Below are 24,686 nucleotides of genomic sequence, written 5' to 3'. Positions count from 1 at the left end.
ATTAGCACACAAAAATGGCAGGCGGCGTTCAAGTGGTATAAATCTAATTGACAATATAGCATAGCTATTTCTCTTGGGGTATTTGTTGTGTGTGTGTGTGTGTGTGTGTGTGTGTGTGTGTGTGTGTGTGTAAAGGTAATAATATTAGTATATCTGCATTGCTTTATATATATATATATATATATATATATATATATATATATGTATGCACAGTCAATTTGCCATTCTAATCTGGTTGGGAAAATGCCTATGCCGTATCTAGTTTACTACTTACGTTCTTGTCCCCAGTCTTGGCTTGATATGGTCACTCCTTTCTTAATGCGCAGGGTCGAACTGTTGACAAGGTATTCTGGAAAGACATGTTAAATCCAAACTAACTGCATATAATCCTGCAAACACTGAGAATGTGTAAGAGATAATGTCTTCGAAAGCAAGTTCTGAACACATGCAAAGAAAAGATAATTTTGATTGCAAAATGGTGGAAGGTTTAACTTTATCATAAAGTCAGAAAGAAGATATGACATTCACGTTTTCACGAATATAAAGGAAACGAATTAACTTTTCGAAAGACATAAAAAGGTGGGTGAATATAACCCCAAAAGGATAAAACAAATGTCCAACTCTGCGTTGTGTTCTAGTGACGATTTTGAAGTTGACAGCCTGGAGCCTAATTTACGAGGACGCATTATGCCACAGTAGATCGGTTTATCTGACGTCGGAAGCTTGGATAGCATTATCCAAGGATTAATCTAATGCATAACTCATTCCAATACATCCCATCGTAATTTAATCCTACCGTGGACGATAACGAACGAAAGGGACGTTCCCTGACTCTTGGATTAAATTATCGATAAAATAAAATCTAAATAATAATTCAGCCATATAATGGATATGATAAGAGTAATCAATATATTGTACAATGCATATCACAAAATATAATTGTATCGTGGAACAGAAGCCAACCATAAGCTAACAATGACTCAGGGAATAGTTTGTAGAAATGTATACAATGATAGCGAACTATAATGGCCTTAAGCAAGGATGTTCTTGTGCAATGCTGATACAAATGTGGTCCAGATTGCGGCCATTAATTAAAGAACCTGGAGACTGACTTAGAAAAGAAGGAAACGATGAGGAAAGATAGAAAGGATGGAATAAAAGATTGAAGCAAAAATGGGAATGAATAAATAAAGCGGGGAAAAAAGAAAAGAATAAACACACAAGCTAACAGAAATGGTAGAGGATAAGTAATTATCATTTGCATTGTTAGATTTGAAAATTCTTAATCTTCCCATCCTGATGTTGTATGATGTCTTTCTAATATTCACATCTCAATATCGATTGTATCATTATTGACAAGTTAATTTCACGAAGTTAACAAAACAAAATTAATTGAAATTTCGCGTCGGACCAAACTTGAAGCATGTTAAAGAATTAAAATATCCTAAAATGAATCATAAAATAATCCGATTATCTATGGATCATTGGCCAGACAACAAAAGTAACCATGAGAGCGCGGTGTTGCATTATTATGACTGATGTTTTAGAGTAGCATTTTAGCTATGATACTTGTGTGAGAATGTGTGGGTTGTTGCGCGTGCAAAATCACCTTCATTCTTTTACGAGTATCTTAATACCAGGTTTCGTTTTTTTTTTTTTTTATAATAGAGTAGGGTTTTGTTATATTAATATGTTTATCATTATGCATATCTCTTAAAACTAAAGGAAATAAAAAAGACAATGATGCTTGCAGTATGCAATATTAAGTATTATTTGCTACTTTTTGCTTGCAACTTTTAAAAAATATACTTATTTTGGGGGAAATAAAAAATATAAAGCCGTTTAGAATTTTCTTAAAAAAATGAACTTTTCAGACCACATTTTGAACTATTTCCTACTATTATACACTAATTTCAATTTCTTTTTACACGCAGTATGATTTACTTATACAGTGATATAATGATTTAAAAATAGGACTTGTAACATAGGCTGCTCATTTGCTTGCGCTAATGATTAAAATCTGTTCTCGTAGTCGCTATTAGTCACAGAACCGCTCCGGTGGCCTAGTGGTTAGTGCGTCCGCCTCGGATGCGGGATGTCCTGGGTTCGATCCACGGCCGAGTCATACAAGAGACTTACAAAAATGGTACTAGCAGCTTCATAAGCTTGGCGTTTAGTATTAAGAGGTTAGTGTTAGGACTGGTCGGCCTAGTGTCAGGATAATGTGACTGTGTGGGACGTCATGCTACATGTCATCGGCATTATGCCCCAGTGGTAGACATCACTATAAAATGGCACATTGTAGACATTGCAGCGATATGACTGAAAACTTGTTAAAGCTACGTTAAAAATCAAAATCACATCACATTAGTCACAAATATGTTTCAATTATATACGTATCTGTCGTCAATACATATCAGTTTAAATGAAAAACAATTTGAAAAACACTTTTGTCCGCAGTCTTATTATTGATCAGTATGCACTTTACACATTTAAGTTGAAAGCAACGTACAAATTGACGATGAGAAACGAGAGGTATTGAATTACATAAATATGATCATACGTAGAATTAGCAATGTTGTCTAAATCCACTACACATATGTGCATTCAAGATCAAAAGGTTTTCCTTATAACGACTAGCAATGGTCGAAACAACTTAACCAATTAGCACACACAAGACAATGGTGCACAGTGACTTTAATACATGTGTGTACGTCCTACACTTTTAACACACCTAATACGTTCTATATTATTTTATACATAGCTTTATAAAGAGACATGTGGCTTATCATTTTACCAAATCGTCTTTACAGAAGTTTATTAGGGAAAACGAGTTCAATAATTAGTTTGTTTTTGGTTCAGTGATTCACGATACAAGTAAGTAATTTAGTGCTGACACAGATGGATGATAGTTCCTTACCACGGTAGGAATTGGTACATTATCGGCCTTTTCCGTCAAGTTAAGAAAGATACATCGGATGTAATTCGCCTCCATTAAAAGCTATAATCTGAACTACTTTCTTTCACGTGGAACAACTGAGGAATGGGACTGAGTCACAATCAGAACAATCTCGTCCTTTGCTCTCGTATGATATGTGGCGCTCTTCATCATAGGCTAATCACTATGCGAATCATATTGATGTGTATTAGTTCAGATGCTGTTTCACGACTTGACGGAAATGAACGAGTCATGTAACGATCGATCATCGTAGCAGACGATGGCTGATCCTACGGAAGGATTGAAATATCCGTTCTTTCGGCACACTTAGCTCTGAAGCACCAAGGCTCCTGCCTCTACGATTCATATTTTACCACATAAAAGGACAGTGAATATGGCTTATTCAAGAAAACAAAGTCACATAGTTGAATATGTTATTCAACAATAAATCACCCAATTTTTGGATAACCACAAGGTCGCTGTGCACTATGTAAGTTACAAGTGTTATAGCATTAAGAGATCAAGAGTCGCCCCCGTGCAACGGGGCACAATGTGGCACTTCTTTCATTACGCGAAATGAAGTTATTATAAGATATCTCTTCATCTAACATTAGTAAATCTCAAAGATATTGTAAAGCATTAAGTATGGATAAATATTAAAAATCAGACAGCAATTCACTCAAATGATTTAAAACTCACTGAAAAATTGACCATGACCCTAACCACGTTTTTTCGTGTTATTCACAAGAGAGATAGGTATTGCACAAGGTAATACCTGCAGCTGGTAAAACAACTCTCTAATGTCTAATGGTTTATTCGAATCCGAGGAGACTCGTTGCTGGGACGATAGTGTGTCGGACACTTAATCCAATGTATCGTGGGTTTTAATACCCGTTGAGGTCAGACGGGGTCAGTTCCCCCTTGGTGTGTCCTTGAAAAAGATATTTAGCTACCATTTATATGGCATGATATTGCCACTGACGTTAAAAGCGCCGTTTATTTAAACTAAAAAAAAAGTTAAATAAATTCAACAGAGTGCAACTTAACATTGCGTTTATCGTATGTCTTTAAATGCCAATTAAATATGGAGTTTCAAACTTGTCTGTGAAATCTAAAGGCGGAAGATATAATTATTTCTCACACAATGCACAGATTATATATATATATATATATATATATATATATATATATATATATATATATATATATGTGTGTGTGTGTGTGTGTGTGTGTGTGTGTGTGTGTGTGTGTCCCCCCGCCTGTTTGCTACCTATAAAGTCGATAGAACTATTATCAACAAAACACTAATTTTTTAACCGATATCATCGCTTTGAGAAAAATCATAATGACATGTTCATGGTCCAGAAATGAATGAATTGCCACTAAAGAGAACGTCATGCTGGTTGCTCGTCGATTTTTCTTAAATAACAAGTTATCATGATAAATTACACCTTTCATGGAAAGCGCCGACGCAAGATATTCAACGTATACAATTTCATTTTCTGCTGATAGTATGAGGATTAAAACCCGAGATCAATATGTTAAAACCCATATTTTATTGTACCTCAGGTATTTCTTTCTTTCCTTGATTTAATATTAAATTGCTGACTAACCCAAGCTCTAATTTCTAAATTCAGAACTCACAAATGCGTCATAAGTGTTATATAATATAGATTTATAACCATATGTATATATTACATTTTAGAGACACGAGAAATACATGCAATGTTGCAAACATGATTCAGTGTATGTTGCATTTCAGTGGTAATTAAGTAGCAGAAAATAATTATTATAAGTTAATGAAAATGGAACACATTCTTGAATAACGACAAATTTGTGAATGAAATTGTTTTCTGCATCATAGTTACTTTACCTTATATATATATATATATATATATATATATATATATATATATATATATATATATATATATATATATATATATATATATATATATATAATTATAACAAAGGCCGATAATATTGTCAGTTCGTAATAAAATATTCAATCAATAAAAGCTGTCTGGGTTTAATCAATCAATCAATCAATCAATCAACCCATCAATCCATCCATTCATCCACCCATCCATATAAATCCACTGATCCATCCATCCATCCATTCATCCACCCATCCATCTATCCATCCATTCATTCACCCATCCATCCATCCAAAATCAATCAATCAATCAATCAATCAAGGTTATGCGATCTTGCACAGTGATGGACAGTAGGAAGTCGATTTGACGGAAATAACGATGTGTCCTACACGTAACAGAATATTGATATTTCTTCTGTTAAAATATTCCCTTGGAGTAGCCTAGATGTTTAAGTATTAACTCCCCTGATAATGATCGTCAGTCAAAAGGTTAGAGTAGTGATCACGTTTGCTGATTTTATCGCACATTACGGTTTCTCCACCAACTGTGTGGATTTGCAAGAACCTTACCATTTTTGCCAATTTTTCCAGTAAGTTTCAAATTAGAAAAATGACTTTACACTTTCGGAACTCTGTAACCACGTTGAGTCAATCATTAAAAGCAAAACATATCTGGTTATTTCCATATGAATTACAAGTAAAATATGTTACAATAACTTACGTGGGTTCAACACTGGATTGATTACAAGTTAAATGTTAAGGATAATAAGAACTTGCTTCGTGACAATGTTCCTGAACAGGATTTGACTCAGAGCTAAGTTTTAGAGTTTCAAAACTATGGATTGTTTGTTGATTTTTAGTAAAACTTTGCAGATTAGTAGTGAGATTTTTGTGATCCCTTCGCTAGAGGATCAGTAAAGCTAATAGTATAAGAACCTTCTAGCTCTTTGTGAAATGACAGATTAATGAACGAACAAGAACAATAAATACTCATATACATCCACACGTTCAGAAAAGAAATTATATCGTAATTGTTCAATACCAAACAAATTAATCGAAAGCAGGTAATGACAGAACTTCTTCCTGATAATTGTTCCACATTATAATAGCTCAATATCATAATGTAGACGCATGTGTGGTATCAGTAATGGTGCGTGGACAACATTACATCTGACCACAACTGACCAAAGCTTAACCAAAATATTTTTCTTTGTAAAAGGTTCCCATCGGAAATAATTGACAAAGGAAGAATAGTGTTTGTATTGTACGCTATGTTCTAAAAATATGTTTTGTAACTTGCAACGCCAGCATATCATACAGACATTATTGATAGATATGATATAGGCATTCTGAGTGTGATGTTCTATTTTCTAGCAAAGACGAACATTGCTATATTAATTGTACAACATATATCTGTACATTTAAGTATGCACACAATTATTGCTGTCGCTTCCACAGCATATTATTCACTTTTTCCACATGACGCAAGCTGCGTCGTTTGGCTATATCTTTCATTGATGGTATACACTAGCGTGTGTTTTATTTATTTATTTATCCATTTATTTATTTATTTATTTATTATTTATTCTTAATGCAGGTGTTAAGATGGTAATCAAGTGATGTATTACATGTGTAATTAATTATCATACCATGTAATCTTCAAATAATGAAATAAAGATGATGATGAGGGAATCGCATGCTACCTCAATCCTTGTTTGTGCCAATAAGCCTACTAGTCTACCACTATATAATAAGCATGGTAGTCCACCACTATATAATAAGCATGATAATCTACCACTGTATAATAAGCCTTGTAGTCCACCACTCTATAATAAGCCTACTAGTCTACCACTATATAATAAGCCTGGTAGTCTACCACTATATAATAAGCATTGTAGTCCACCACTATATAATAAGCCTGGTAGTCTACCACTGTATAACAAGCCTACTAGTCTACCACTATATAATAAGCCTGATAGCCTACCCCTATATAATAAGCCCGGTAGTCTACCATTATATAATAAGCCTGGTAGTCTACCACTATATAATAAGCCTGGTAGTCTACCACTATATAATAAGCCTGGTAGTCACCCATTATATAATAAGCATGGTAGTCTACCACTATATAATATGCCTGGTAGTCCACAACTATATAATATGCCTGCTAGTCACCCACCAAATAATAAGCCTGGTAGTCTACTACTATATAATAAGCCTCGTAGTCTACCACTGTATAATAAGCTTGGTAGTCACCCACCAAATAATAAGCCTGGTAGTCTACCAGTATATAATAAGCCTTGTAGTCTACCACTATATAATAAGCCTGATAGTCTACCACTATATAATAAGCCTACTAGTCTACCACTATATAATAAGCCTACTAGTCTACGACTATATATATATATATATATATATATATATATATATATATATATATAATAAGAATGGTAGTCTACCACTATATTATAAGTCTGGTAGTCTGCCACTATATAATAATCCTGGTAGTCACCCACCAAATAATAAGCCTGGCAGTCTACTACTATATAATAAGCCTGGTAGTCTACCACTATATAATAAGCCTGGAAGTCACCCACCAAATAATAAGTCTGGTAGTCTACCACTATATAATAAGCCTGGTAGTTAACAGCTATATAATAAGCATGGTAGTCTACCATTATATAATAAGCTTACTAGTTTACCACTATATAATAACCCTACTAGTCTACCACTATATAATAAGCCTGGTAGTCTACCACTATATAATAAGTCTGGTTGTCTACCACTGTATAATAAGCCTGGTAGTCACCCACCAAATAATAAGCCTAGTACTCTACCACTATGAAATAAGCCTGGTAATCTACCACTATATAATATGCCCGGTAGTCTAACACTATATAATAAGCATGGTAGTCACCCACCAAATAATAAGCCTGGTAGTATACCACTATATAATAAGCCTGATAGTCTACCACTATATAATAAGACTGGTACTCTACCACTATATAATAAGCGTGGTAGTATACCACTCTATATCAAGCCTGGTAGTCACACACTATATAATAAGCCTACTAGTCTACCACTATATAATAAGCCTGGTAGTCCACGACTATATAATAAGCCTGGTAGTCACCCACCAAATAATAAGCTTGGTAGTATACTACTATATAATAAGCCTGATAGTCTACCACTATATAATAAGGCTGATAGTCTACCACTAGACAATAAGCCTACTAGTCTACCACTATATAATAAGCCTACTAGTCTACCACTATATAATAAGCTTGGTAGTCTACCACAATATAATAAGCCTGGTAGTCACCCACTATATAATAAGCCTGGTAGTCTACCACTATATAATAAGCCTAGTAGTCTACCACTATATAATAAGCATGGTAGTCTCCCACTATATAATAAGCCTGGTACTCACAAACTATATAATAAGCCTGGTAGTCTAGCACTATAACATAAGCCTGGTAGTCTACCACTATGTAACAAGCCTGGTAGTCACCGACAATATAATCAGCCTGCTACTCACCCACCAAATAATAAGCTTACCTGTCAACTACTATATAATAGGCCTGGCAGTCTAACACTATATAATAAGCCTGGTAGTCTACCATTATATAATAAGAATGGTAGTCTACCACTATATAATAAGCCTGGTAGTCTACCACTATATAATAAGCCTACTAGTCTACCACTATATAATAAGCCTGGATGTCTACCACTATATAATAAGCATGGTAGTCTACCACTATATAATAAGCCAAGTAGTCTACCACTATATAATAAGCATGGTAGTCTGCCACTATATAATTAGCCTGGTAGTCACCCACCAAATAATAAGCCTAGTAGTCTACCACTAATAATAAGCCTACTTGTCTACCACTATATAATAAGCCTAGTAGTCTACCATTATATAATAAGCCTGGTAGTCTACCACTATATAACAAGCCTGGTAGTCTATCACTGTATAATAAGTCTGGTAGTCTACCACTATATAATAAGCCTACTAGTCTACCACTATGTAGTAAGCCTGGTGTTCTACCACTCTATAATAAGCCCGGTAGTCTACCACTATATAATAAGCCTGGTAGTCTCCCACCATATAATAAGCCTGGTAGTCTACCACTATATAATAAGCCTACTAGTCTACTAATATATAATAAGGCTGGTAGTCTAACAGTATATAATAAGCCTGGATGTCTGCCACTATATAATAAGCCTGGTAGTCTACCACTGTATAATAAGCCTAGTAGTCTTCCACTATATAATAAGAATGGTAGTCTACCACTGTATAACAAGCCTGGTAGTCTACCACTATATAATAAGCCTGGATGTCTACCGCTATATAATAAGCATGGTAGTCTACCACTATATAATAAGCCTGGTAGTCTACCAGTATATAATAAGCCTACTAGTCTACCACTAAATAATAAGCCTGGATGTCTACCACTATATAATAATCCTGGTAGTCTGCCACTATATAATAAGCCAAGTGGTCTACCACTATATAATAAGCATGGTAGTCTGCCACTATATAATTAGCCTGGTAGTCAGCCACCAAATAATAAGCCTGGTAGTCTACCACTAATAATAAACCTACTTGTCTACCACTATATAAAAAGCCTGGATGTCTACCACTATATAATAAGCCTGGTAGTCTACCACTATATAATAAGCCTACTAGTCTACCACTATATAATAAGCCTGGATGTCTACCACTATATAATAATCCTGGTAGTCTGCCACTATATAATAAGCCAAGTGGTCTACCACTATATAATAAGCATGGTAGTCTGCCACTATATAATTAGCCTGGTAGTCACCCACCAAATAATAAGCCTGGTAGTCTACCACTAATAATAAGCCTACTTGTCTACCACTATATAATAAGCCTGGATGTCTACCACTATATAATAATCCTGGTAGTCTACCACTATATAATAAGCCTAGTAGTCTACCACTATATAATAAGCATGGTAGTCTGCCACTATATAATTGGCCTGGTAGTCACCCAACAAATATTAAGCCTGGTAGTCTACCACTAATAATAAGCCTACTTGTCTACTACTATATAATAAGCCTGGTGGTCTACCACTATATAATAAGCCGGGTAGTCTACCACTATAGAATAAGCCTGGTTGTCTACCACGATATAGTAAGCCTACTAGTCTACCGCTATATAATAAACATGGTTGTCTGCCACTATAAATAAGCCTGGTTGTCTTCTACTATATAATAAGCCTGGCAGTCTACCACTTTATAATAAGCCTGGTAGTCTACCACTATATAATAAGCCTAGTAGTCTACCACTATATAATAAGCCTAGTAGTCTACCACTATATAATAAGCATCGTAGTCGACCACTATATAATAAGCATGGCAGTCTACCACTATATAATTAGCCTAGTAGTCTACCACTATATAATAAGCCTAGTAGTCTACCACTACATAATAAGCATGGTAGTCTACCACTATATAATTAGCCTAGTAGTCTACCACAATATAATAAGCATGATAGTCTACCACTATATAATAAGCCTGGTAGTCTATCACTATATAATAAGCCTGGTTCTATACCACTGTATAATAATCATGGTCGTCTACCACTATATAATACGCCTGATAATCTACTACTATATAATAAGCCTGGTAGTCTACCACTATATAATAAGCCTGGTAGTCTACCACTATATAACAAGCCTACTAGTCTACCACTATATAATAAGCCTACTAGTCTACCACTATATAATAAGCCTGATAATATACTACTATACAATAAGCCTGGTAGTCTACCGCTATATAATAAGCCTAGCTGTCTACCACTATATAATAAGCCTTTTAATCTACCACTATATAGTAAGCCTAGTAGTCTACCACTATATAATTATCCTACTAGTCTACCACTATATAATAAGCCTACTAGTCTACCACTATATAATAAGCCTGATAATATACTATTATACAATAAGCCTAGTAGTCTACTGCTATATAATAAGCCTGGTTGTCTACCGCTATATAATAAGCCTGGTTGTCTACCACTATATAATAAGCCTGGATGTCTACCACTATATAATAATCGTGGTAATCTTCCACTATATTATATGTCTGTTAGTCTACCATAATGCAATAAGTGTGGCATTCTACCACTATATAATAAGCCTGGTAGTCTACCACTATATAATAAGCATGGTAGTCTACCACTATATAATAAGCATGGTAGCCATATCTATGGAAGAAGTCAGGTAGTCAAGTGCTATTTAGTATATAATGAAGCGAACTTCGACAAGTTTTGTTATGGAGAGAATTTGCAGACCGCTCGTTCATACAAACTTAGCTGGACAAAAACAAACAAAAAAATCCATACTGGTACAGGTGGAAATGATAAGTATGTTTGAGTAATGCTCACTGACATTAACACAGGCACACCTTTCTTAAATACTGTATAGCAGACGAAAACCTTACGAGGTTGCTCATTCACGGACCATTTCATTTTCTTAGTTATTTCTCTGTTGAGGTTATCGTATTTAGGACGGTAAATTCTGATGGGATACATGTTAGCGACTTAAGTTACCATTAAATCTCTAAAATATCTACATCTAAAACGTTCCGATATACGATTATATTGTAATATACAGTTTTACTTCAACGTCGAGACAGCAATAATCAATCCCGTAATGATATGTTTGCATAAGTTACTCCACAGGAGTCTTTACCTATTTATATATATTCACAACAAAAATCTAGAGCAAAATTAATTGTCAAGTCTCACAATAATATATGATTATTTCATTATTCCAACGAATATTTTAGACAGGTTTCACTCACTGTGTAAGTACGTGTGTGTGTGTGTGTGTGTGTGTGTGTGAGAGAGAGAGAGAGAGAGAGAGAGACAGACAGACAGACAGACAGACAGAGATGGAGAGACAGAGAGAGAGAGTCACCTGTTACATCTGAAAGCCGTACAATCACATTGCCTTGTGTCTAGCGTCGATACCGGCCGATTATCCCAGAATAGGTGTTGCAACACACGTTGTGAATACCACTGTAAGTATAGGTTTCCAACCGGTTCAGGAAATCAGATAAACGTATCAAGTTTTCTTCTGTAAGAATGCCCACAATAACCATTAAGGCGGAGCGTGGACAGGTAGAAAATTCAATATATTCTTTTCGGTTTTATGTTTCTCCGATCCCCACTTTACAACAGCCTTAAGACAAGGTAAGTCACTCCTAAAAACAAATACCGCGTATATTCGTTATACGGATGTCGTAAAATTAATACCATATATAGTCACCTAAAAGTCGAATACAAAAGCAATCTGCACTGACCCTGATCTGCCATCGCATTATGCACCGGCAGATCTGGACTGATGCAATTGGTTCGGAGTAATCAGGAAATCAAACAACGCAGATGGACTCGTATTAGCAAGCACTTATGGTATTTAATGCACAAATAATGTGCAGCACGTACGGCCGAGTTCCTAGAGTCAAATTTTAAATGCAAGAAGTTAAAGTATCTGTGTCCAAATGGACGTCTCTCATCGAGTCTTGGATAGGATGGATACACATGCAGGTCATGTGCTTTATATACATGCCCAATCCATATGCGATATATATATATATATATATATATATATATATATATATATATATATATATATATATATATATATATATATATATATATATATATATATATATATATATATCCAAGCCTAATCGAAAAAATCGAGTTTAAAGACCGCATAAGAAAATGGAACACACCCTTTAAATCTCACAAACCTTCGTGGTCTTATGAACAAATGTTACCACACACACACATATGAATGATTGTTGTTGTTGTTGTTGTTGTGGGGTTTAACGCCGTATTTCAGCACACGATAGGCTATGCATGGCGGCCAGTATTAATGGTGGAAGAAGAACCCGGGAAAACCCCGGGAAGAACCACCGACCCACGAGAAGCTACTGGCAAGCCTTCTCACATACCCACATTAGCCGAATCCGAGACTCGAACCCACGCAGAAAGAGGTGAGATGGCAGCGATCCGTAACGGAGAGCGCTTTTGACCACTCGGCCACTCGGGGCCCCACATACGAATGAAACACATTATGAGAATGGTCGATGGTATATATCATTTCACGATTGATATAACTGACTATGGGATGTGAATGTACATGCATACATATTATACGTCCAGGAAAAAAATGTCTTCACTTGGAAAACAGTACACTTTTAAACACTATTTTTGTCTTTAACAGGACAAAATAATTAGTTCACGAAATCAGTATCACGTTCAAATTACAAGGTTACACCTTATTAAATACAATTTAAACCCACGGAAATCACCTCTTATCATCTTCTATATGTTATTTACACTTACTAAGATCGTACGGTCATGTTCCATCTATATTTACCTATGCCACACATGTACCTCGCATCAACACCGATAGATGAGTAGTTAAGTGGGGCACATTAGGGACAATGGGACTTAGCATTAAAAAGACCCCTGGGTCAGATTAGGGACAATGGAAATTTAACATGGAGAGAAATCGTGGGTCACTTTAGGGACAATGGGAATTTAACATAGAGTTTGGGTCTGTCTAGGGACAAGGGAAATTAACATGGGGAATAGAGTTTGGGCTTTTGGGATTTTTTTTTTTTTTTTAAATTTTTTTTAATTTAAATTTAAATTTAAATTTAAATTTAAAAAAAGGGGTAGGCAATGGAAAGGCTATCTCTTTTCGAGAAATATGGCTGGCCCTGAAAAGGGCCTTTGGGTTTTCTTCTTCTTCTTCTAGTTTCTTCTTTTTCTCCACCAAGTTCTTATTTTATCTCCAACACTCTTTCTCTTCTTTTCTTTCTTTTTTTTCTCCTGCTCTTCTTTCTTCTTCTCTTCCTCCTCTTCTTTCTTCCTCTTTTCATTTTCTTCTTCTTTTTCAATTTTTTCATTCCATGCTCTCATCCTTATCCTTTCCTCTTCATCCTCCTTCTCCTCCTTTATTTCTTTCAACAGATCACTGATGATTACCTTCATTTTTCGTAAATTGTTTATCTCCATCTTCACTCGATGGGGACTATAAGAATAGTGATCCTCGTTTAGGTTAACCAACATTTGCTCTATCATTCCTAAATTGTCGAGGACGTTTTGCAATTTTTCCATTTTGTCCATTTGGTTAGAAGCCATCTTCTTTTTTTATTCTTTGCAGAATGGTTTGAACGACGAATACTGTGGGTTCTTATACGAAAAGCGCGGACGTGAAGGAAAACATCCCCCTACTTTTTCATTTCATATAATAAAACCCAAACTATACTTTCTCATTTCATATAATAAAAACCCAAACTTTACTCTCCACATACGCTAAGAAACAATAAACAAAATCCATAATCTACTATCCACACAATCTTACGTAAGCGCTTACAAAACCCAAACTATACTCTTCACATACGCTAAGAACAATAAACAAATCCATAATCTACTATTCACACAATCGTACGTGAGCGGGTACAAACACAAACACAAACACACAAACACAAACACACAAACACATACGCTAAGAAACAATAAACGAATCCATAATCTACTATCCACACAATCGTACGTGAGCGGTTACAAAACCCAAACTATACTCTCCACATACGCTAAGAACAATAAACTAATCCATAATCTACTATCCACACAATCGTACGTGAGCGCTTACAGAACCCTAACTATACTCTTCACCTACGCTAAGAAACAATAAAGAAACCCATAATCTACTATTCCCACAAACATACCTTAGCCCTTACAAGCACCAACACACAAACACATACCCTCACACTATCTTAAAAAAGAGTTAGTGTTTATAATCACACTACTCTACCTACACACATTGGCAAATCGATCGTTATTTCTTTTCTAGAGTATTGGGTAGCCCTGAAAAGGGCTGTTTTTTTGTTTGGAACTTCATGGACACCTGGTTAATGGTGGCACCTTCCAGGCCTGGCGCCGCATACACATCTTGTCCCCCAGTTACTTTTTACCTTTTTGGGGGAGAGAGCAGAGGCAGGATATGTCGCTTCAGAATCCCAATTTTCGCTCTCTGGGATTCTGAAATTTCTTCTTCTTCTCTCCTTTTCCTCCTCCTCCTCTTCTTTGTATCTTCTCTCTTCCTCTTTGTATCTTCTTTCCTCTTCTTCTTTATATCTTCTCTCCTCCTTTTCTTTGTTTCTTCTTTCCTCCTCCTCTCTTATCCTTCCCTCCTCCACAATGGCTTCCGCGGCCAGTTCATTTAACATGCGCCTGGCATATTCCAGATGCACATGAAGTTCCAACAGTTTCTCCAGTCTCGTGTTCATTTTTGGTGTTGATCAATCAACAAGGGTAGCTGGACTGCCGAACGAGTTTCAATTTATAGTGAAAGCGCGGACGTGAAGGAAAACATCCCCAAAAAACATAAAATTGATCTTACCTACATCATGACCAAAAAACAACAACGCGTGGACCTAAAAGAAACACTCACTCACTTTTTATGCTACCCATCACTATTTTAAAATTTTTATTAATCACTTCAATAGACTATCCACATACGCAAAGCAATCCAATCTAACCCCAAATTTACACCTCAAACACCAAAAAAAACAAAAAAGACATCATTTTAATCTACTATCCATACCAACTTACTTAACCACTTACAAACACAAACACACAAACACATACCCTCACATTTTTTTTAAAAAAGAGTTAGTGTTTATTTTCACACTACTCTACCTACACACATTGGCAAATCTATTGTTATTTCTTTTCTAGAGTATTGGGTAGCCCTGAAAAGGGCTGTTTATTTTGTTTGCTATGGCATTCTTTTTAGTTTCTAAGAATGCGATGTCCTCTGAGGATAGACTTTCTGGCGATAGGTCTGCTTCTTCGGAATGAGAAGAAGAACTCTTTGGTGTCGATACGACAATCGACAAAGCCTCTGTCAGCTTCAGGTTGCTGCTGCTGCTCTTGTTGTTGTTGTTGCTGCTGTCTCTGAAGTCTGTACTTCTCTGTCCATTCTTCTTTTTCCCTGTTCATTTCTTCTCTGAAGAGCTCTTCTATCAGGTCTTCAGTGATTTTTAACATTCTCACATTCTCTATTTCTTCTGGCTTCGGTATCAGACTGTGTCTGACCCTATGCAAATTCACGTAGACTTCGTTGAGTTTAGCTAGTTTGGAGCACATCTTCTTAGGAGGATGAGTCGACAATGGATGGTTAGACTGGAAACAACCCGGTTCTTAAAGTCAAAGCGCGGACGTGAAGGAAAACATCCCCCACACGGTTTTTGAGTCGCAGCGTTTAGTGAGTGTCATGAGAGGGATAGTAAGAAATGAAAGAGCATCAATCCAACATTCTTATAGCTAAACAAAAGACAAAGGCATTTTTTTTCAAAACACAACATTTTTTATTCAAAAATCACTTAACACTAAACAACAACTCTAACATTTTTAACAATAATCCAACAATATATTATCAAACAATTTTTTCAAAACACAACATTTTTTATTCAAAAATCACTTAACACTAAACAACAACAACTCTAACATTTTTTAACAACAATGCAACACTAAAAGTTTCTCCACTAGGTAAAGAGGGATAACAGTCTTCCATGGTTTCTAGTAATCTAGGATGACTTCTCTCAAACTGTTGATTTCTATGGTATTATCGAATTCTGCATACAGGATGACGTTCACCGTTTCATCAGGGTCTCGGTCTTTAAACTGAATTTCCACACGAATCTGGCCGGATTTTATAAGGTGGAAATGTCGCTCGTCGCTGCCTTGGTCTGGAGTGAAATCGAAAGCCCACAAAGCGTAGCCTCCTGCATAATCCTCGTACGTAATACCGTGACTGGTATTGGTTCCTAACTGTCCGGTGGCTTCGTACAGGGACAAGTACGATCTCAAGTAATTCTTCTTTTTAAAGTCAGGTTCGAAAGGTCGGGTACACAAGGTCTTGCCATCGCGACTGAGTTCGATTTTGGACACGCCAAAGTGTTGAAAGTAGAAAGGATTTTTTCGGCAGCTCCGTTGAAGGCTGTATTCTCGACGATACCAACGATCAAACGTTTGGGTAACTGTCCTTGGAACAGATGATCTTCGATCATGGATCGCTGTCCCTTGGGAATGGTGAAGGTTTTCACTTCCACGCGTCGTATGGGATACTTGGCAGTCGTTCTGCTCAACGTCTGACTGATGTCGTTTCCCACTTTAGGTAACACTTCCACACGGCGTACGTAGAGTCTGGCTTCTAGGATTTTGGTTTTGTAACCGTCACTATCAGCCATCAAATGGAAAGCGGCACTGCTACGATTCAGTCTCAGGCGGACATCCACCCCGTTCAGCAAATACTTTTCTTGCAACCACATGTCCAAATGCAAACGATCCATCAGTTCTAAACTTGTGTCGGCTCCCGTGATTCTCTTTCTTCGTTCTACAAATCCATCATTGTTGTCTTTCTTTTCATCAGTTTCCAATATTTCAAACTTGGTAGGTTCGTCAGCTTCCCATACCACACAGGCATTGAGATGAGTGTTCTTGGCATCTATTCCGTACGTCAAGAGATTTTCCAGGTAGGCACGATAAGGGTAAGTATCCATGCTGCTACTGACCAGTTTGTTATTCAAATACAAGTCCACTCCACTGAACAAGGAATGCATGAAATTGTTGACGGGAGCTACTGCTTCATCGTCTATAGCACCTCCAGTCTTATCTAGAATTTTGACTTTCAGGTACAAGTAACTGCTATTCAGATCGATGTAATCTTCGGGCTGTCCTTTGATTTCAAACTCGATGGGAGCGGAATCGGTCAGTGAGGAGACGGGGTGAAATTCCACCCACTGGGATTCTTGCATCGTCATCATCGTGGGGGGGCATGGCAAACAGATCCAGTTCCGTCTTGGAACAAGCGCAAGATTCTCGGTGCATCATTTTTTTGTCTCTTTTCTCAATAATCGAAAACGTCTAAGTCTCGAACGGTTCTTCTTTTCTTGGCCTTTCTCGCTTGAAGTCTGGTGAAAGGGTGTTTTCTTCGTCGTCTCTTTCTGCCTTGTCCTTGCTGAATGCCTGACTAGGTAGCGTGCAGGGCATTTATAGGTGTTTCTCGTTGGCCTAAAATGTTTTTGACCGTTTGCAGCAAGTCATTTTTGCCTGCCCTCATGAAGGCTTCTTTAGGGTTTTGTTTGTCGATGATGACATTTTGGAGACATTCTTTGCCTTACGTCAGTGCCGCATCTTTCAAGGCGTGCAATCCGCGTGTCACCATCGGTTTCAACACCGGGGCCACCGAACGAAAGGCCGATTTTAACATATCTCCTAAGCCGTGTCCTCGCTGTCGAGCAACCCCTCGGTACACTGGATACATGACTTAAGAGTCGTGAGAGAACCGTTTTCGAAAATGGAGTTTCACCGTGACTTTTCCTTTGGTGAATGGAATATTTTGTCCCAGATCTCCTTTTATAGCAATGTTGACCGTGTCCAAATAAGACTTTCTGACAGGCAAATAGTGAGGATGGACAAATTCGCGGTGGACGTGGTAAGTGTTTCCACCTTCCTCGTCAGTGTTCGTGGCAGAATCCACTTTGAAAGGAATGACACGCAGTAACGGTACGGAGGTGTGTCCCACCACGTTGTACTCCACCACATCGGAATACACGAACATCAAATTCAGTCCTTGGTTCAGTTCTACCGGGGCACGAAATAACTTGCTAAAAGACTCGTTGTCGTAAACGATGGGTAATTCGTTTTTCTTGATCATGGTCTTTCTCATGTCCATGTCACCGCCCAACATGTCAAACAATTCAGGACAAAATAAAATGGACAGGATTTTACTCCGTTCAAATTTCATCAAGAAGCGACGAGCTGCTTTGTGGTACTCCATGGTGACATTTTTGTTGACATGCTCCAAAGCTTTCAGAAACACGACATTAAACCTGGAGGTTATGGTGCTGACCAAATGTTGACCACTAAAATAATAGCCTGGGGGAATGAACAAGTGATAGGTGGTGTACTTTTGTGTACGGGTTTTCTTGTCATATTTGACATTGCTATCCATCCACTGTTGCATTTGCTCGTCATGAACTTCCACATCAAAAAAATTTTGATTGGGAAGGACATTGAGGACTTGGGTCGGGTGAATCATTTCTACTAAAGCCACTTCCCAATGGGCTTCGTGATCTAACTGGATGGCTTGAGGTAATTTGGCCGTGTAACAGCACAACGTGTTCTTGGGAAACACCTCCATGGAACTGTCACTGGGTAAGGTTAAGTAAAATTGGTTTTGGTGACTCATAATTCCAGAGTTCTGTGGCTGTCCGAGGGGTTACTGGACGTCAGAGGCGTGTCTCCGTCTAAAATGGGGTTCTGGTTGTGATTGAAGTGGTGACTGGCACTGGCACTGGACACAAGGTTCCCGGGGCTCCCGTTCGAGGTGAATTTCAGGGAGTGATTAGGAAGCAGGTAACCGATGCAACTGCTCAATAAAATGGTCCACAATTGTTTGTCTCCTTGTTGCAAACTCAAATTGGCGATGGCTGCCCCGATGACACAATACACCACGAAGATTTGGCAGAAAAAGACGATTTGCGTTTTAGGCACACGTTCTCCACACCACAGCCACAAGGGTTGTTTTTGTAAATCTTGCACAGAAGAACTAGGGGAAGGAGGAGTGGTCGACGTAGCTGCGTCTGCTGTGTGAAAGGGCATGATGGTCACTTCTTTTTATAGTCGATGACTTGCGAAGCGTCGATCCAAGAATCAAAACTGGGTGGATATCCTTTCCAACGTACTTTGACTTCTTTGATACGTCGTTTGCCCACTTTACGGGTTCTGCGTTCGAGAATGCTTTCGATGTCGTACACGTCGTCTTCTTTTTTGGTGACACGTTGTAACTCGGGCAAATAAAACGTTCCTTTGAGCACTTCTCCGTTCATGTCTTCCAATTTATAGACGGCAGGATGACGGCCATGCACTCGTCCAGTGACGCGAAACAATTCGGCCGTCCAGTTAGGTAAGTAACCTTTGTCGAAAGTGCGTTTGGTTTTGCCAATGCGCACCCAATCTCCTATGGCCAACACTCCACTTTTCTTGGGGACAGCCCTCGTCGGGGACGTACCAAACAGGCGCTCAAACACCAGCACTTCGTTGTCGGGAGTCACGTCTTGCGGGGCACGTCCGATGCTTCGATGGTAAGATTGGTTGTACGCTTGCACCAGGTGCGGTAAGATGTCGATGTACTTCAGAGTGTGGTGATGCGTACAATATTTCCACATGCGTTCTTTCAAAGTGCGTTGAAAACGTTCCACGATGCTGGCTTTGGTTTCGGGATTCTCGGTGGTAAAAAAATGAATGTCACGTTTCTTTAATTCTTTTTGGAAAGCTTGGTTCAGAAATTCGGTGCCTTTGTCCGTTTACCATCGAAGAGGGTGACGACCGCTTTATTTCAACACCCGTTGCAGGGCTCGCACTAACTCGCTGCTCGATTTGGAAGTCAAGGGTACGACCCAAGCAAATTTGGAAAAGACGTCGATGACACAAAACAAATATTTGTAGCCACGATTGTAGCTGACCAAATGAGAGACATCGGCTAAATCGGCTTGCCATTGATGATCGATGCCTTCCACTCGGGTGCGACTTCTGGCAAACTTGCGTCGAATGGGTTTGTGTAAAGTGTAGGTAGCTTGTTCTTGTAACCATCGTTGCACTTGAGGTAAACGGAGACTTTTCAGTCGCGTTTTGGCAGCACGATACAATTTTTGAACTCCTGCGTAACCTGCAGGATGGGAGGGATCGTAGTAAATGCTGGCTAAGACTTTTTCCATTTTTTTGTGTGTTGGTTGGTGTGTTAATAAGACACCCACTCTTGGAGGATGCTACTCTTTTTCTCTTGGGGTACTTTCTTGGATTGCAATGCTTTGCGTGTGCGGCCAGCAATAGGTGTCGAAGAGGAGAAGGATGTCTGAGCGGGGGATATCGGTTCTTGTTTCACTTCTGTCTTCACTTCTGTCTTCACTTTCTTTTTCTCTTGTGAGGAAGAAGGGGTGGCCATCATCTTTTTAATCCATCCAATTCTGGAGGTAGGTGGTGTTGTTAACTTGCGTACTTTTTCTGGTGGAGTTTGAAACCCTTCCTCTTCTTCTCCTTTTTCTGTCTTGGTCACGTGTACTGGTGGTACTGGTACTGGTACTGGTACTGGACTTTTCATCAAGGTCTTAAAATCTTTCAGAGTGGGTAGAGCTGTTTCGTCTAAAGCTTTCTGGTGAAAGAGTTGCAGTCGTTGCAAGAGTTGACCGTACTTTTGTGATTTTTCTGTTTCGGACAAATCTTGGCGATCCATCAAGGACTGCAATTCGTGTTGTAACTGGGACATCTCGCTCAAATGGGGATTGGGAGGTAAATGCGGGGTGTGTTGTTCTTGCCACCGATGGTATTCCATCCATCGTTTGTAAGGCACTAAAGCTAGTTTTCGTCCTTCCATGGGGTTGTCAGGGGTCGATTCTGAGATCTTGGAACTTCCGAGGCCTTTTTATCTTGCTCCCACCAGTCCTCCCAACATGGTTCCCAAGACTCCTTTCAGTATGGGGCCTAACAAGAGAGGTAAAATACCTCCACGTTGCACTAACATCTTCTTTTTTTGACGAATGGGAATTTTCTTTTGAACCATTTGGCGAAGAACGTGACGATGTTTGCCTAAGCATTGTTTTTGGTGTTTGGACAAAGGGATCGTGCCTTTCAAAACGTTCAAACAACATTCGCACACGGTATCGATGACCTCTTTGGAGGCTGTTTGAATGAGTTTTTTTCGTAGGGGTGGAGAAGCTTTGGACAGGACAGATAACATGTCCCCATGTTTGGCTAAACGTGGTGGCAGTCCTTTCCTTTTCTTTCCTTGGGGTTTTCTGGAGGGTGACATCTTTGAGTCTTCAGGAGCACCAAAAAACACTGATACCCGACTTGGTCACAGGCCTTTTTTATACTGGAACGCGTCGCCACTGATTGTCTTGACGTCGTATTAGTTTGAGGACAGGCATGACACGTCGTGCAGGGGTACGTAACGGACTAAATCGAGCCAGTTCTTGCTTGGACAAATCCAGTAAACTTTGTAACATGCCCGATCTTTCTTGAACTTTGATTTTGGGAGAAGGTACTTTGTGAGCAGCAGCCACTGCCACTAAATTGGAAGGTCCTGCCACTGGGGAAGTTCTTTTGGGGGTCATCAACGGAGAAGTTCTTGGTGTGATCAACGTCTCCAAGTACTCTTCAGTTCTGGGTGTCATTAACGGAGAAGTGGACAAACGTGAAGCTGCCGGAGACGCAGTCACTGCCGTGGCAGGTCGTGGTTTGCGAGTGTAAGGTTGCGTCCTGGCCGAAGTGCCTCTCTTGCGGCTAGTTTTCTGTGGACTTTTCTTTTTCTGGGGGCTTCTTTTCTTTTTCCGGGGTGGTGGTGGTGTCTGGTCAGAGGAGGGTCCTGCCACTGGAGAAGTTCTCCTTGGGGACCTGGTCTTTTTCTTCTTGGGGATTCGTTGGACTTTTGTCTTGGGTATAACTTTGGGGGCATTAGGATCCCATCTTAAGAGTGAGTGAATGATGACCCCTCCTAGAGTACCGCTCCCTCCAGGTTTCAAAATGATTTGTTTTTTGGTTTGAGTGTCGATGCGGGGATCGGCCAGTTGGACCAAAGCGACTTTGTTTCGATCGAAAAAGCGTTTGGTTTGATGAGGAATCTGAATGATTCCTTGGAGTAATTGACGTGCCGTCACCGTGAACCATCGTAAGACTTCTTTGAGACTAGGTTCTAAGACACGAGCTCGTGTTTGTGGATCTTTTTCTCGACTGATGCCATACAAGGCACGAATCAATTTGACGGGAAGATGCGACTGAAGGGACGTCATGTTCGCACTGAGAGTGAGACAGACGAAAAAGGGTCTGAGGTTTTTATAGATTTTTTTATGGGGAGTGAAATGAAGTCGAGGACGGAGACGTGTACAGGACAGGCCCTCCGTCTTGGCACCAGTGGTGAAACAAGTGGGTACGAAATCGCAAATCCTCGGGAGTCGTAGGTTTCAAATCGACGAGTAAATAGGCGTGTGGAGTTTGAGTGGCATCGTCGTACGCCTGAGTCAGCCAAGGCGTTCCTAACTGTTTGGCTAAGACTTGCACTTGCGATTTATCTCGAGGGCTTTTAAACAAGACCACGTAATGCGCATTGAGACTGATGGTGCGATGGGCTTTACTTTGTTGAAACAAATTTTGGGTGATGTAAACGACACTGGCATTACGGTGATGCCCTTTGCGCGTGAACCACAGTTTAATTTCTTCTTCGTCTTCTCCTAACATGTCGTCGAAAATGACCAAATGGGTTTGACGGGAGTCAGAGACGATGCCGTCGTCTTCTTTAGGAATGCCTTCCACAAACACGATGGAATCGCCTTGACTTTCTCGCAAGAGGCTGTACGCCGATTGCCACTCTTTGCAACACCACACGATCCGTTGAGGTGGCCGATCGATCAAATGATGTTTATGTTCGATCAAACGTTTGACGAATTCGGTTTTGCCTGAACCGCTAGGTCCAGCAATGAGCATGTTAAAGGGATGGCGAAGATACAAAGCCTCCCAACTGGCACGATCTAAGTGTTCGTCGATGACTTTGACAGTAGAGGAAGAGGGAGCAGAGACAGCAGAGGTAGCCATGGTGTGAGAAATGTCACTTGTGACACGAAAAACAAACAAGACAAGAGTTTATATACTTTTTCAGAACACGTTTATTGAATGTTTCAAACATGAATACGAAAGACAAAAATACATAAAAGCCAAAGGCTTACGTACAAGAACAAAAGGCACATGATAACCATGAACGTGGAATAAACACAAGTGTCTGTGCAACATGTTTTGGGTAAAGTTCTAACCAGTTCTATAGTAGGGGTAAGGTCACACAAGTGTCCACCCGAAAGGGTCTTTCAGGCCTGTCCACGACAGTCCTGTCCTGGGTGACGGGTTCTTCTGGCACCGTCACTAACACAGGTTGAAAAGTAACTTTTTTCCTTGAATAACTCTCGTGCATACTGGGCCACCTCTTGTGTCCAAGCCTCAAAACCCTGGTCTCGGTGATGTCCAACATTTGACTCCTAACCAATCTGGTTTCTTCTTCGTCAACGACATGGTAAGTTACTTCAATGAACAATGAACTATCGATCTTGCCTAGGGTTCCTTTTCATATACAGACCAATACCGACGTGACCGTACGGTAAGGTGAAGTGATTGGGAAGTCGCACTCGCTTCTGGTATACAATTTGATAGACTTTTTCCAAGGGTCGACTGACGATGTGGTGGGTGGGTAAACGTACAATCTTGTTCGGTTGATAGGTGGTCACTTTAAAGTTTCCATCCTCTCCCGATTGCAAGGCTTCTTTCAATACCCCAAAGTTGACCACTCGACTGGTACGATGATTCAGAGTCAGTCCTTTCACTTTGCACGTCGTGTGCACTTCTCCTTGTTTGTCCCGGTATTCGTAGCCGTAATTTTTGGGACCACCACTGACGAAACTTAGAATCTTGTCGTCGGGATGCTCGTCTGTCCAGGCTCCTAAACGGTCTCCTTCGATGTCAGGGTGCTGTTGAATCGGGTGATGGATGTAAATGCAACTGTCCGTGTCAAAGTACAGGACGCGTTCTTCTAACAGTTCTAAAGCTTCGTACAATTTTAAGCGAGCATGAGCTGTCACGTAAGCCGCAATGATGACATTTCCAAAAGGGTCGTCTTGTACAAAGTCCAGATCTTCTTCGTAATTGACGAAGATCAAATCCTCTCGAACGACGTCCACGTGTTTCATGTATTTGGTTTTATCGTGAATCATCTGGAA

At 39.1% G+C, this 24,686-nt stretch overlaps 1 protein-coding gene across 4 annotated transcripts in view; it reads right to left on the bottom strand.

The window, feature by feature from the left end:
- The window catches only part of LOC149783285 (uncharacterized), a 116,335-nt gene that overhangs the window by 6,298 nt on the left and 85,351 nt on the right, over window positions 1-24,686 (bottom strand). Inside the window, exons 3-4 of one of the 4 annotated variants that reach the window (XM_089931516.1) lie at window positions 11,762-12,047; window positions 275-349 (exon numbers count right to left, since the gene is read on the bottom strand). The gene's annotated coding sequence lies outside the window, so the exon portion shown is untranslated. Of the gene's footprint in view, window positions 1-274; window positions 4,070-11,761; window positions 12,048-24,686 lie in introns of those variants that run through there. The other 3 variants (XM_089931517.1, XM_089931518.1, XM_089931519.1) reach the window with 3 other exon arrangements.

This window comes from Sinohyriopsis cumingii, chromosome 14 (genome assembly GCF_028554795.1).
Source record: "Sinohyriopsis cumingii isolate HCF-2022 chromosome 14, ASM2855479v2, whole genome shotgun sequence".
Classification (NCBI taxonomy): Eukaryota; Metazoa; Mollusca; class Bivalvia; order Unionida; family Unionidae; genus Sinohyriopsis; species Sinohyriopsis cumingii.
Note: the sequence above shows the minus strand (reverse complement) of the source record. Positions and strands in the feature narration are given on the sequence as shown.